Source organism: Heptranchias perlo, chromosome 11, assembly GCF_035084215.1.
Source record: "Heptranchias perlo isolate sHepPer1 chromosome 11, sHepPer1.hap1, whole genome shotgun sequence".
Classification (NCBI taxonomy): Eukaryota; Metazoa; Chordata; class Chondrichthyes; order Hexanchiformes; family Hexanchidae; genus Heptranchias; species Heptranchias perlo.
The window spans coordinates 69,615,329-69,627,866 of NC_090335.1; the positions used below are offsets into that span (position 1 = coordinate 69,615,329).

Genomic DNA, 12,538 nt, shown 5'->3' on the forward strand with positions numbered 1-12,538 from the left:
GTGAGAGAGAGAGACACTCAGAGGTACAAAGGAAACAGACAGGGTCAAAGATGACATAAGATTATGGGTAAGCCACCTTATCAACAATTGGATGGCAGACCCTGTCAAAAGCTTTTGATATGTCCAAGACAATGACAAATGATTCCCCAAATAGTTCAAAAGCAGAGTTCCAGAGGTATGTAACCGAGGCAACAAGATCACCAGTGGATCAACCATTATTAAAAAAATATTTCAGTGGTTAATTATTAAGCATGGTGGGCAATGATTCTCCAGTTTGTAGGTTGCAGTAATTTTGCCTTGTTATCTCTCTCCATGTCTTCAAAGGCTTTCTATAAATCTATCTCTGTAAGGTTGTACCTTCCATATCCCCCTTTAAATTCCCTGACTCGGTGTCTCTCTCTCTTTCCCTTGTAAGGCGTTCTGAGAAGATCTTTTTCACTTGAGGAACACTATATAAATGAAGCATAAACTGTTCTTGTAAATTTACATCAATTAATCTTGGATGCATTGGGTGGGATATTTGAGACGAAAAGTCAGTGACGATTTGTTTTTTTAACAATATATATCACAGCTCATGATATAATCAGGATTGACCTGGAGACCCCAGGAATTGAAGATTAATCTCCTGGACACTGCTGCCAGCAACCAGGGAGGAAAATCATCAAAAAATTGTGTTTTTTTTTAAATTTCCTTTGAACACTTTTGCTTATTAATTATAAAAATGTTTGGAAATGATGGAAAAAGGCTGTTTGAGAGTCAAGAATCATCCAATCGGGCAACAAAGAGTCTGTTTGTTTTCCATCATGAGCTGCTTCAGTCAGGCTGATGTCCTGTGACTTAAGGTCAAAAGTGTACAGTAGGATACTTGGCTACTCTCACATGATGATCACAGACTCTTCTGCTCTATTTTCCCTGTCATTTTCATTCTGCTTTCCCTCGATTTTTCCTCAGACAGAAATTTTTAATCCACGGCTGTAGATATTGGCTCCTGAATTCCTGTGGAGTTATTACGATTTCCTGGCATAACTTTGTTGCAAGGTCAGTGGGAATCCTGGATGCTCATTCTTAGCCATTTACGCTGTTTCACTGGACTTTAGGAGACCTCCTATCAGAGAACTCCCACAGAAATTTCAGATGACTTTTTCTTTCTATTTGCTTGTTTTCTGATTATTTTCTTGTCCTTTCCTCTTTTCCATTTTTCCTCTGTTGCTCTTACTCTTTACTAACCTCTCTCTCTCTCTCTTTCTCTCTCACAATCTGTCTCTCGGGAATTCTCTCAGCATTCTGTCTGAATACTCTTCCCTTAACCATACTATCAAGAATAAACGGATTAACTGGTCATTCAGCTCATTGTTGTCTGTGAGGCCTTGCCTTATGCAAAATGGCTGCCACGTCTACCCACATAGCAACTGTAACCACACTTCAAAATAATGCTTTGGGACATTTCTGAGATTCGTAATAAGGTTCTATATAAATGCAAGTTCTTGTCCTTCCTTCTTTTCTTCTTTCCCCGCAAAAGAAACTTGCATTTAAAAAATGTCTTTCACAATCTCAAGATGTCCAAAATCACTTCACAGCCAATGAAGTACTTTTGAAGTGTAGTCATTGTTGTAATGTAGGAAACACAGCAGCTAATTTGCACACAGCAAGATCCCATAAACAGCAATGTGGTAATGACCAGATAATCTGTTTTTAGTGATGTTGTTTGAGGGATTGTTGTTGGCCAGGACATCAGGGAGAAGCCTCTGCTCTTCTTCGAAATATTGCCATATGATCTTTTACATCCACCTGAGAGGGTCTCGGGTTTAACGTCTCATCTGAAAGTACACAAATCCGTTTCCAGTGGTGTGCCACAGGCCTCAGTGTTGGGTCCCTTGCTGTTTGTGGTATATATTAATGATTTGGACTTGAATGTAGGGGGCACGATTGGCAAATTTGAAGATGACGCAAAAATTGGCCATGTAGTTGATGGAAAGAGGATGGCTGTGGACTCCAAGAAGATATCAATGGGTTGGTGGAGTGGGTGGAAAAGTGGCAAATGGAGTTCAACCCGGAGAAATGTGAGGTAATGCACTTAGGGAGGGCAAGCAGTAAAAGGGAATATATTGAGAGGGATAGAGGAAGTGAGAGACCTTGGAGTGCATGTGTACAGGTCCCTGAAGGTGGCAGTACAGGTAGATAAGGTTGTGAAGAAGGCATATGGAATGCTCTCCGTTATTAGCCGAGGTATAGAATACAAAAGCAGGGATGCAATGATGAATCTGTATAAAATGCTGGTAAGGCCACAGCTGGAGTATTGTGCACAGTTCTGGTCACCACATTACAGGAAGGACGTAATTGCTCTGGAGAGAGTGCAGAGAAGATTTATAAGAATGTTGCCAGGGCTTGAAAATTGCAGCTACGAGGAGAGATTGAATAGGCTGGGGTTGTTTTCCTTGGAGCAGAGGAGGCTGAGGGGAGACTTGATTGAGGTGTACAAAATTATGAGGGGCCCAGAGAGAATGGACAGGAAGTACCTGTTTCCCCTAGCGGAGAGTTCAAGAACTAGAGGACATAGATTTAAACTGATTGGCGGAAGGATTAGAGGGGACATGAGGAAAAACTTTTTTACCCAGAGGGTGATGGGTGTACGGAACTCGTTGCCGGAATTGGTGGTAGAGGCAGGGATCCTCAACTCTTTGTGTGTGTGTGGACTGTGTGTGTATGGACTGTGTGTGTGGATTGTGTGTGTGGATTTTGTGTGTGTGGACTGTGTGTGTGTGTGTGGTCTATGTGTATGTGGATTGTATGTGTATGGATTGTGTGTGTGGATTGTGTGTGTGTGGACTGTGTGTGTGGATTGTGTGTGTGTGGATTTTGTGTGTGTGGACTGTGTGTGTGGATTGTGTGTGGGGACTGTGTGTGTGGACTGTGTGTGTGTGGATTGTGTGTGTATGGACTGTGTGTGTGGATTGTGTGTGTGTGGATTGTGTGTGTGGATTGTGTGTGTATGGACTGTGTGTGTATGGATTGTGTGTGTGTGGACTGTGTGTGTGGATTGTGTGTGTGGGGACTGTGTGTGTGGACTGTGTGTGTGTGCATTGTGTGCGTATGGACTGTGTGTGTGGATTGTGTGTGTGTAGACTTTGTGTGTGGATTGTGTCTGTGTGTACTGTGTGTGTGGACTGTGTGTGTGTGGTCTATGTGTATGTGGATTGTATGTGTATGGATTGTGTGTGTGGACTGTGTGTGTGGATTGTGTGTGTGTGGATTGTGTGTGTATGGACTGTGTGTGTGGATTGTGTGTGTGTGGACTGTGTGTGTGTGGATTGTGTGTGTGTAGACTTTGTGTGTGGATTGTGTCTGTGTGGACTGTGTGTGTGGACTGTGTGTGTGGATTGTGTGTGTGTGGATTGTCTGTGTGGACTGTCTGTGTGGACTGTGTGTGTGTGGACTGTGTGTGTGTGGACTGTGTGTGTGTGGACTGTGTGGACTGTGTGTGGATTGTGTGTCTGTGGATTGTGATTGTGGACTGTGTCTGTGTGGACTGTGCGTGTGTGGATTGTGCGTGTGTGGACTATGTGTGTGGATTGTGTGTGTGGACTGTATCTGTTTGGACTGTGTGTGTGGATTGTGTGTGTGTGGACTGTATGTGTGGATTGTGTGTGTGTGGACTGTGTGTGTGTGGATCGAGTGTGTGTAGACTTTGTGTGTGTGTGGACTGTGTGTGTAGGCTGTGTGTTTGTGGACTGTGTGTGGATTGTGTGTGTGTGGATTGTGTGTGTGTGTGGATTGTGTGTGTGTGTGGATTGTGTGTCTGTGTGGACTGTGTGTGTGGACTGTGTGTGTGGATTGTGTGTGTGTGGACTGTGTGTGTGGATTGTGTGTGTGTAGACTTTGTGTGTGGATTGTGTCTGTGTGGACTGTGTGTGCGGACTGTGTGTGTGGATTGTGTGTGTGTGGACTGTGTGTGCGGACTGTGTGTGTGGATTGTGTGTGTGTGGACTGTATGTGTGGACAGTGTGTGTGTGGATTGTGATTGTGGACTGTGTCTGTGTGGACTGTGTGTATGTGGATTGTGTGTGTGTGGATTGTGCGTGTGTGGACTGTGTGTGTGTGGACTGTGTGTGTGTGGACTGTGTCTGTGGACTGTGTGTGCATGTGGACTGTCTGTGTGTAGATTATGTGTGTGTGGACTGTGCATTTCTGGATTGTGTGTGTGTGGACTGTGTATGGATTGTGTGTGTGTGGACTGTGTGTGTGTGGATTGTGTTTGTGTGGACTGTGTGCGTGTGGACTGTGTGTGTGGACTGTGTGTGTGTGGATTCTGTGTGTGTGGATTGTGTTTGTGTGGACTGTTTGCGTGTGGACTGTGTGTGTGGATTCTGTGTGGGTGGATTGTGTATGTGTAGATTGTGTGTGTGGACTGTGTGTGTTTGGACTGTGTATGGACTGTGTCCGTGTGGACTGTGCGTGTGTGGATTTTGTGTGTGTGTGGATTGTGTGTGTGTGGACTGTGTGTGTGAATTGTGTGTGTGGACTGTGTGTGTGTCGATTGTGTATGTGTGGATTGTGTGTGTGTGGATTGTGTATGTGTGGATTGTGTGTGTGTGGACTGTGTGTGGATTGTGTGGGTTTGAACTGTGTGTGGATTGTGTGTGTGTGGATTGTGTGTGTGTGGACTGTGTGTGTGTGGACTGTGCTTGTGTGGATTTTGTGTGTGTGTGGATTGTGTGTGTGTGGACTGTGTGTGTGGATTGTGTGTGTGTGTGGATTGTGTGTGTGTGGACTGTGCGTGTGTGGATTTTGTGTGTGTGTGGATTGTGTGTGTGTGGACTGTGCGTGTGTGGATTTTGTGTGTGTGTAGATTCTGTGTGTGTGGACTGTGTGTGTGGATTGTGTGTGTGGATTGTGTGTGTGTGGATTGTGTTTGTGTGGATTCTGTGTGTGTGGACTGTGTGTGTGTGGATTTTGTGTGTGTGGATTCTGTGTGTATGGACTGTGTGTGTGGACTGCGCGTGTTTGGACTGTGTGTGTGTGGACTGCGTGTGTGGTTGGTCTGTGTCTGTGTGGACTGTGTGCATGGATTGTGTGCATGTGGGCTGTATGTGTGTAGATTATATGCGTGTGGACTGTGTGTGTGGATTCTGTGTGTGGACTGTGTGTGTGTAGATTGTGTATGTGTGGATTGTGTGTGTGTGTAGACTGTGTCTGTGTGGACTGTGTGTGTGGATTGTGTGTGTGGACTGTGTGTGTGTAGATTGTGTATGTGTGGATTGTGTGTGTGTGGATTGTGTATGTGTGGATTGTGTGTGTGTGGATTGTGTGTGTGGACTGTGTGTGTGTAGATTGTGTATGTGTGGATTGTGTGTGTGTGGATTGTGTATGTGGGGACTGTGTCCGTGTGGACTGTGTGTGTGTAGATTGTGTATGTGTGGATTGTGTGTGTGTGTGTGGATTGTGTGTGTGTGGATTGTGTATGTGGGGACTGTGTCCGTGTGGACTGTGTGTGTGTAGATTGTGTATGTGTGGATTGTGTGTGTGTGTGTGGACTGTGTGTGTGTAGACTGTGTGTGGATTGTGTGTGTGTGGATTGTGTGTGTGTGGACTGTGTATGAATTGTGTGGGTTTGAACTGTGTGTGGATTGTGTGTGTGGACTGTGTCTGTGTGGACTGTGTGTGTGGACTGTGTGTGTGTGGACTGTGTGTGTGGACTGTTTGTTTGTGTGGACTGTGTGTGTGTGGATTGTGTGTGTGTAGATTCTGTGTGTGTGGATTGTGTGTGTGGATTGTGTGTGTGGACTGTGTCCATGTGGACTGTGCGTGTGTGGATTTTGTGTGTGTGTGGACTGTGTATGGATTGTGTGTGTGGACTGTTTGTGTGTGGATTGTGTGTGTGTGGATTGTGTGCATGTGGACTGTGTGTGTGTGGATTGTGTTTGTGTGGACTGTGTGCATGTGGACTGTGTGTGTGTGGATTCTGTGTGTGTGGATTGTGTGTGTGGATTGTGTGTGTGGACTGTGTGTGTGTTTGGACTGTGTGTGTGTGTGGATTCTGTGTGTGTGGACTGTGTGTGTGGATTGTGTGTGTGGACTGTGTGTGTGTTTGGACTGTGTGTGTGTGGATTCTGTGTGTGTGGACTGTGTGTGTGGATTGTGTGTGTGGACTGTGTGTGTGTTTGGACTGTGTGTGTGTGTGGATTCTGTGTGTGTGGACTGTGTGTGTGGATTGTGTGTGTGGACTGTGTTTGTGTTTGAACTGTGTGTGGACTGTGTGTGTGTGGACTGTGTGTATGTGGATTGTGTGTGTGTGGACTGTGTGTGTGTGGATTGTGTGTGTGTGGGCTGTGTGTGTGGAATGTGTGTGTGTGGATTGTGTGTGTGTTGATTGTATGTGTGTGGACTGTGTCTGTGTGAGGACTGTGCGTGTGTGGTTTGTGTGTGTGTGGACTGTGTGTGTGTGGACTGTGTATGGATTGTGTGTGGATTGTGTGTGTGGATTGTGTCTGTGTGGACTGTGTGTATGTGGATTGTGTGTGTGTGGACTGTGTGTGTGGATTGTGTGTGAGGACTGTGTGTGTGTTTGGACTGTGTGTGGACTGTGTGTGTGGACTGTATGTGTGTGGATATGTGTGTGTTGACTGTGTGTGTGGATTGTGTGTGTGTATGGACTGTGTTTGTGTAGACTGTGTCTGTGTGGATTGTGTGTGTGTGGACTGTGTGTGTGGATTGTGTGTGTGGACTGTGTGTGTGTAGATTGTGTATGTGTGGATTGTGTGTGTGTGGATTGTGTATGTGTGGATTGTGTGTGTGTGGACTGTGTGTGTGTGGACTGTGCATGTGTGGATTGTGTGTGTGTGGACTGTGTGTGTGGACTGTGTGTGTGGACTGTGTGCGTGTGGATTCTGTGTGTGTGGATTGTGTGTGTGGATTGTGTGTGTGCACTGTGTGTGTATGGACTGTGTGTGTGGACTGTGTCCGTGTGGACTGTGTGTGTGGACTGTGTGCGTGTGGATTCTGTGTGTGTGGATTGTGTTTGTGGACTGTGTGTGTGGACTGTGTCCGTGTGGACTGTGCGTGTGTGTGTTTGGACTGTGTGTGGACTGTGTGTGTGGACTGTATGTGTGTGGATATGTGTGTGTTGACTGTGTGTGTGGATTGTGTGTGTGTATGGACTGTGTTTGTGTAGACTGTGTCTGTGTGGATTGTGTGTGTGTGGACTGTGTGTGTGGATTGTGTGTGTGGACTGTGTGTGTGTAGATTGTGTATGTGTGGATTGTGTGTGTGTGGATTGTGTCTGTGTGGATTGTGTGTGTGTGGACTGTGTGTGTGTGGACTGTGCATGTGTGGATTGTGTGTGTGTGGACTGTGTGTGGATTGTGTGTGTGTGGATTGTGTGTGTGTGGATTCTGTGTGTGTGGATTGTGTGTGTGGATTGTGTGTGTGCACTGTGTGTGTATGGACTGTGTGTGTGGACTGTGTGCGTGTGGATTCTGTGTGTGTGGATTGTGTGTGTGGATTGTGTGTGTGCACTGTGTGTGTATGGACTGTGTGTGTGGACTGTGTCCGTGTGGACTGTGTGTGTGGACTGTGTGCGTGTGGATTCTGTGTGTGTGGATTGTGTTTGTGGACTGTGTGTGTGGACTGTGTCCGTGTGGACTGTGCGTGTGTGGATTTTGTGTGTGTGTGGATTGTGTGTTTGTGGACTGTGTGTGTGGACTGTGTGTGTGGACTGTGTGCGTGTGGATTCTGTGTGTGTGGATTGTGTGTGTGGATTGTGTGTGTGGACTGTGTGTGTATGGACTGTGTGTGTGGACTGTGTCCGTGTGGACTGTGTGTGTGGACTGTGTGCGTGTGGATTTTGTGTGTGTGTGGATTGTGTGTGTATGGACTGTGTGTGTGTAGACTATGTCTGTGTGGACTGTGTGTGTGTGGACTATGTGTGTGGATTGTGTGTGTGTGGACTGTGTGTGTGGATTGTGTGTGTGGACTGTGTGTGTGTAGATTGTGTATGTGTAGATTGTGTGTGTGTGGATTGTGTATGTGTGGATTGTGTGTGTGTGGACTGTGTGTGTGTGGATTGTGTGTGTGTGGATTGTGTGTGTGTGGACTGTGTGTGTGTGGACTGTGTGTGTGGATTGTGTGTGAGGACTGTGTGTGTAGGCTGTGTGTTTGTGGACTGTGTGTGGATTGTGTGTGTGTGGATTGTGTGTGTGTGTGGATTGTGTGTGTGTGTGGATTGTGTGTCTGTGTGGACTGTGTGTGTGGACTGTGTGTGTGGATTGTGTGTGTGTGGACTGTGTGTGTGGATTGTGTGTGTGTAGACTTTGTGTGTGGATTGTGTCTGTGTGGACTGTGTGTGCGGACTGTGTGTGTGGATTGTGTGTGTGTGGACTGTGTGTGCGGACTGTGTGTGTGGATTGTGTGTGTGTGGACTGTATGTGTGGACAGTGTGTGTGTGGATTGTGATTGTGGACTGTGTCTGTGTGGACTGTGTGTATGTGGATTGTGTGTGTGTGGATTGTGCGTGTGTGGACTGTGTGTGTGTGGACTGTGTGTGTGTGGACTGTGTCTGTGGACTGTGTGTGCATGTGGACTGTCTGTGTGTAGATTATGTGTGTGTGGACTGTGCATTTCTGGATTGTGTGTGTGTGGACTGTGTATGGATTGTGTGTGTGTGGACTGTGTGTGTGTGGATTGTGTTTGTGTGGACTGTGTGCGTGTGGACTGTGTGTGTGGACTGTGTGTGTGTGGATTCTGTGTGTGTGGATTGTGTTTGTGTGGACTGTTTGCGTGTGGACTGTGTGTGTGGATTCTGTGTGGGTGGATTGTGTATGTGTAGATTGTGTGTGTGGACTGTGTGTGTTTGGACTGTGTATGGACTGTGTCCGTGTGGACTGTGCGTGTGTGGATTTTGTGTGTGTGTGGATTGTGTGTGTGTGGACTGTGTGTGTGAATTGTGTGTGTGGACTGTGTGTGTGTCGATTGTGTATGTGTGGATTGTGTGTGTGTGGATTGTGTATGTGTGGATTGTGTGTGTGTGGACTGTGTGTGGATTGTGTGGGTTTGAACTGTGTGTGGATTGTGTGTGTGTGGATTGTGTGTGTGTGGACTGTGTGTGTGTGGACTGTGCTTGTGTGGATTTTGTGTGTGTGTGGATTGTGTGTGTGTGGACTGTGTGTGTGGATTGTGTGTGTGTGTGGATTGTGTGTGTGTGGACTGTGCGTGTGTGGATTTTGTGTGTGTGTGGATTGTGTGTGTGTGGACTGTGCGTGTGTGGATTTTGTGTGTGTGTAGATTCTGTGTGTGTGGACTGTGTGTGTGGATTGTGTGTGTGGATTGTGTGTGTGTGGATTGTGTTTGTGTGGATTCTGTGTGTGTGGACTGTGTGTGTGTGGATTTTGTGTGTGTGGATTCTGTGTGTATGGACTGTGTGTGTGGACTGCGCGTGTGTGGACTGTGTGTGTGTGGACTGCGTGTGTGGTTGGTCTGTGTCTGTGTGGACTGTGTGCATGGATTGTGTGCATGTGGGCTGTGTGTGTGTAGATTATATGCGTGTGGACTGTGTGTGTGGATTCTGTGTGTGGACTGTGTGTGTGTAGATTGTGTATGTGTGGATTGTGTGTGTGTGTAGACTGTGTCTGTGTGGACTGTGTGTGTGGATTGTGTGTGTGGACTGTGTGTGTGTAGATTGTGTATGTGTGGATTGTGTGTGTGTGGATTGTGTATGTGTGGATTGTGTGTGTGTGGATTGTGTGTGTGGACTGTGTGTGTGTAGATTGTGTATGTGTGGATTGTGTGTGTGTGGATTGTGTATGTGGGGACTGTGTCCGTGTGGACTGTGTGTGTGTAGATTGTGTATGTGTGGATTGTGTGTGTGTGTGTGGATTGTGTGTGTGTGGATTGTGTATGTGGGGACTGTGTCCGTGTGGACTGTGTGTGTGTAGATTGTGTATGTGTGGATTGTGTGTGTGTGTGTGGACTGTGTGTGTGTAGACTGTGTGTGGATTGTGTGTGTGTGGATTGTGTGTGTGTGGACTGTGTATGAATTGTGTGGGTTTGAACTGTGTGTGGATTGTGTGTGTGGACTGTGTCTGTGTGGACTGTGTGTGTGGACTGTGTGTGTGTGGACTGTGTGTGTGGACTGTTTGTTTGTGTGGACTGTGTGTGTGTGGATTGTGTGTGTGTAGATTCTGTGTGTGTGGATTGTGTGTGTGGATTGTGTGTGTGGACTGTGTCCATGTGGACTGTGCGTGTGTGGATTTTGTGTGTGTGTGGACTGTGTATGGATTGTGTGTGTGGACTGTTTGTGTGTGGATTGTGTGTGTGTGGATTGTGTGCATGTGGACTGTGTGTGTGTGGATTGTGTTTGTGTGGACTGTGTGCATGTGGACTGTGTGTGTGTGGATTCTGTGTGTGTGGATTGTGTGTGTGGATTGTGTGTGTGGACTGTGTGTGTGTTTGGACTGTGTGTGTGTGTGTGGATTCTGTGTGTGTGGACTGTGTGTGTGGATTGTGTGTGTGGACTGTGTGTGTGTTTGGACTGTGTGTGTGTGGATTCTGTGTGTGTGGACTGTGTGTGTGGATTGTGTGTGTGGACTGTGTGTGTGTTTGGACTGTGTGTGTGTGTGGATTCTGTGTGTGTGGACTGTGTGTGTGGATTGTGTGTGTGGACTGTGTTTGTGTTTGAACTGTGTGTGGACTGTGTGTGTGTGGACTGTGTGTATGTGGATTGTGTGTGTGTGGACTGTGTGTGTGTGGATTGTGTGTGTGTGGGCTGTGTGTGTGGAATGTGTGTGTGTGGATTGTGTGTGTGTTGATTGTATGTGTGTGGACTGTGTCTGTGTGAGGACTGTGCGTGTGTGGTTTGTGTGTGTGTGGACTGTGTGTGTGTGGACTGTGTATGGATTGTGTGTGGATTGTGTGTGTGGATTGTGTCTGTGTGGACTGTGTGTATGTGGATTGTGTGTGTGTGGACTGTGTGTGTGGATTGTGTGTGAGGACTGTGTGTGTGTTTGGACTGTGTGTGGACTGTGTGTGTGGACTGTATGTGTGTGGATATGTGTGTGTTGACTGTGTGTGTGGATTGTGTGTGTGTATGGACTGTGTTTGTGTAGACTGTGTCTGTGTGGATTGTGTGTGTGTGGACTGTGTGTGTGGATTGTGTGTGTGGACTGTGTGTGTGTAGATTGTGTATGTGTGGATTGTGTGTGTGTGGATTGTGTATGTGTGGATTGTGTGTGTGTGGACTGTGTGTGTGTGGACTGTGCATGTGTGGATTGTGTGTGTGTGGACTGTGTGTGTGGACTGTGTGTGTGGACTGTGTGCGTGTGGATTCTGTGTGTGTGGATTGTGTGTGTGGATTGTGTGTGTGCACTGTGTGTGTATGGACTGTGTGTGTGGACTGTGTCCGTGTGGACTGTGTGTGTGGACTGTGTGCGTGTGGATTCTGTGTGTGTGGATTGTGTTTGTGGACTGTGTGTGTGGACTGTGTCCGTGTGGACTGTGCGTGTGTGTGTTTGGACTGTGTGTGGACTGTGTGTGTGGACTGTATGTGTGTGGATATGTGTGTGTTGACTGTGTGTGTGGATTGTGTGTGTGTATGGACTGTGTTTGTGTAGACTGTGTCTGTGTGGATTGTGTGTGTGTGGACTGTGTGTGTGGATTGTGTGTGTGGACTGTGTGTGTGTAGATTGTGTATGTGTGGATTGTGTGTGTGTGGATTGTGTATGTGTGGATTGTGTGTGTGTGGACTGTGTGTGTGTGGACTGTGCATGTGTGGATTGTGTGTGTGTGGACTGTGTGTGGATTGTGTGTGTGTGGATTGTGTGTGTGTGGATTCTGTGTGTGTGGATTGTGTGTGTGGATTGTGTGTGTGCACTGTGTGTGTATGGACTGTGTGTGTGGACTGTGTGCGTGTGGATTCTGTGTGTGTGGATTGTGTGTGTGGATTGTGTGTGTGCACTGTGTGTGTATGGACTGTGTGTGTGGACTGTGTCCGTGTGGACTGTGTGTGTGGACTGTGTGCGTGTGGATTCTGTGTGTGTGGATTGTGTTTGTGGACTGTGTGTGTGGACTGTGTCCGTGTGGACTGTGCGTGTGTGGATTTTGTGTGTGTGTGGATTGTGTGTTTGTGGACTGTGTGTGTGGACTGTGTGTGTGGACTGTGTGCGTGTGGATTCTGTGTGTGTGGATTGTGTGTGTGGATTGTGTGTGTGGACTGTGTGTGTATGGACTGTGTGTGTGGACTGTGTCCGTGTGGACTGTGTGTGTGGACTGTGTGCGTGTGGATTTTGTGTGTGTGTGGATTGTGTGTGTATGGACTGTGTGTGTGTAGACTATGTCTGTGTGGACTGTGTGTGTGTGGACTATGTGTGTGGATTGTGTGTGTGTGGACTGTGTGTGTGGATTGTGTGTGTGGACTGTGTGTGTGTAGATTGTGTATGTGTAGATTGTGTGTGTGTGGATTGTGTATGTGTGGATTGTGTGTGTGTGGACTGTGTGTGTGTGGATTGTGTGTGTGTGGATTGTGTGTGTGTGGACTGTGTGTGTGTGGACT

At 47.0% G+C, this 12,538-nt stretch overlaps 1 protein-coding gene across 6 annotated transcripts in view; it reads left to right on the top strand.

Moving 5' to 3' along the window:
- Positions 1 to 12,538, top strand: part of LOC137327478 (L-asparaginase 1-like) — a 56,376-nt gene that overhangs the window by 1,951 nt on the left and 41,887 nt on the right. For 4 of the 6 annotated variants that reach the window (XM_067993344.1, XM_067993345.1, XM_067993343.1 and 1 more), the window contains exon 3: positions 952 to 1,038. The exons of the other annotated variants lie outside the window; for them this stretch is intronic. The gene's annotated coding sequence lies outside the window, so the exon portion shown is untranslated. The remainder of the gene's footprint in view (positions 1 to 951; positions 1,039 to 12,538) is intronic. 6 annotated transcript variants of the gene reach the window in all.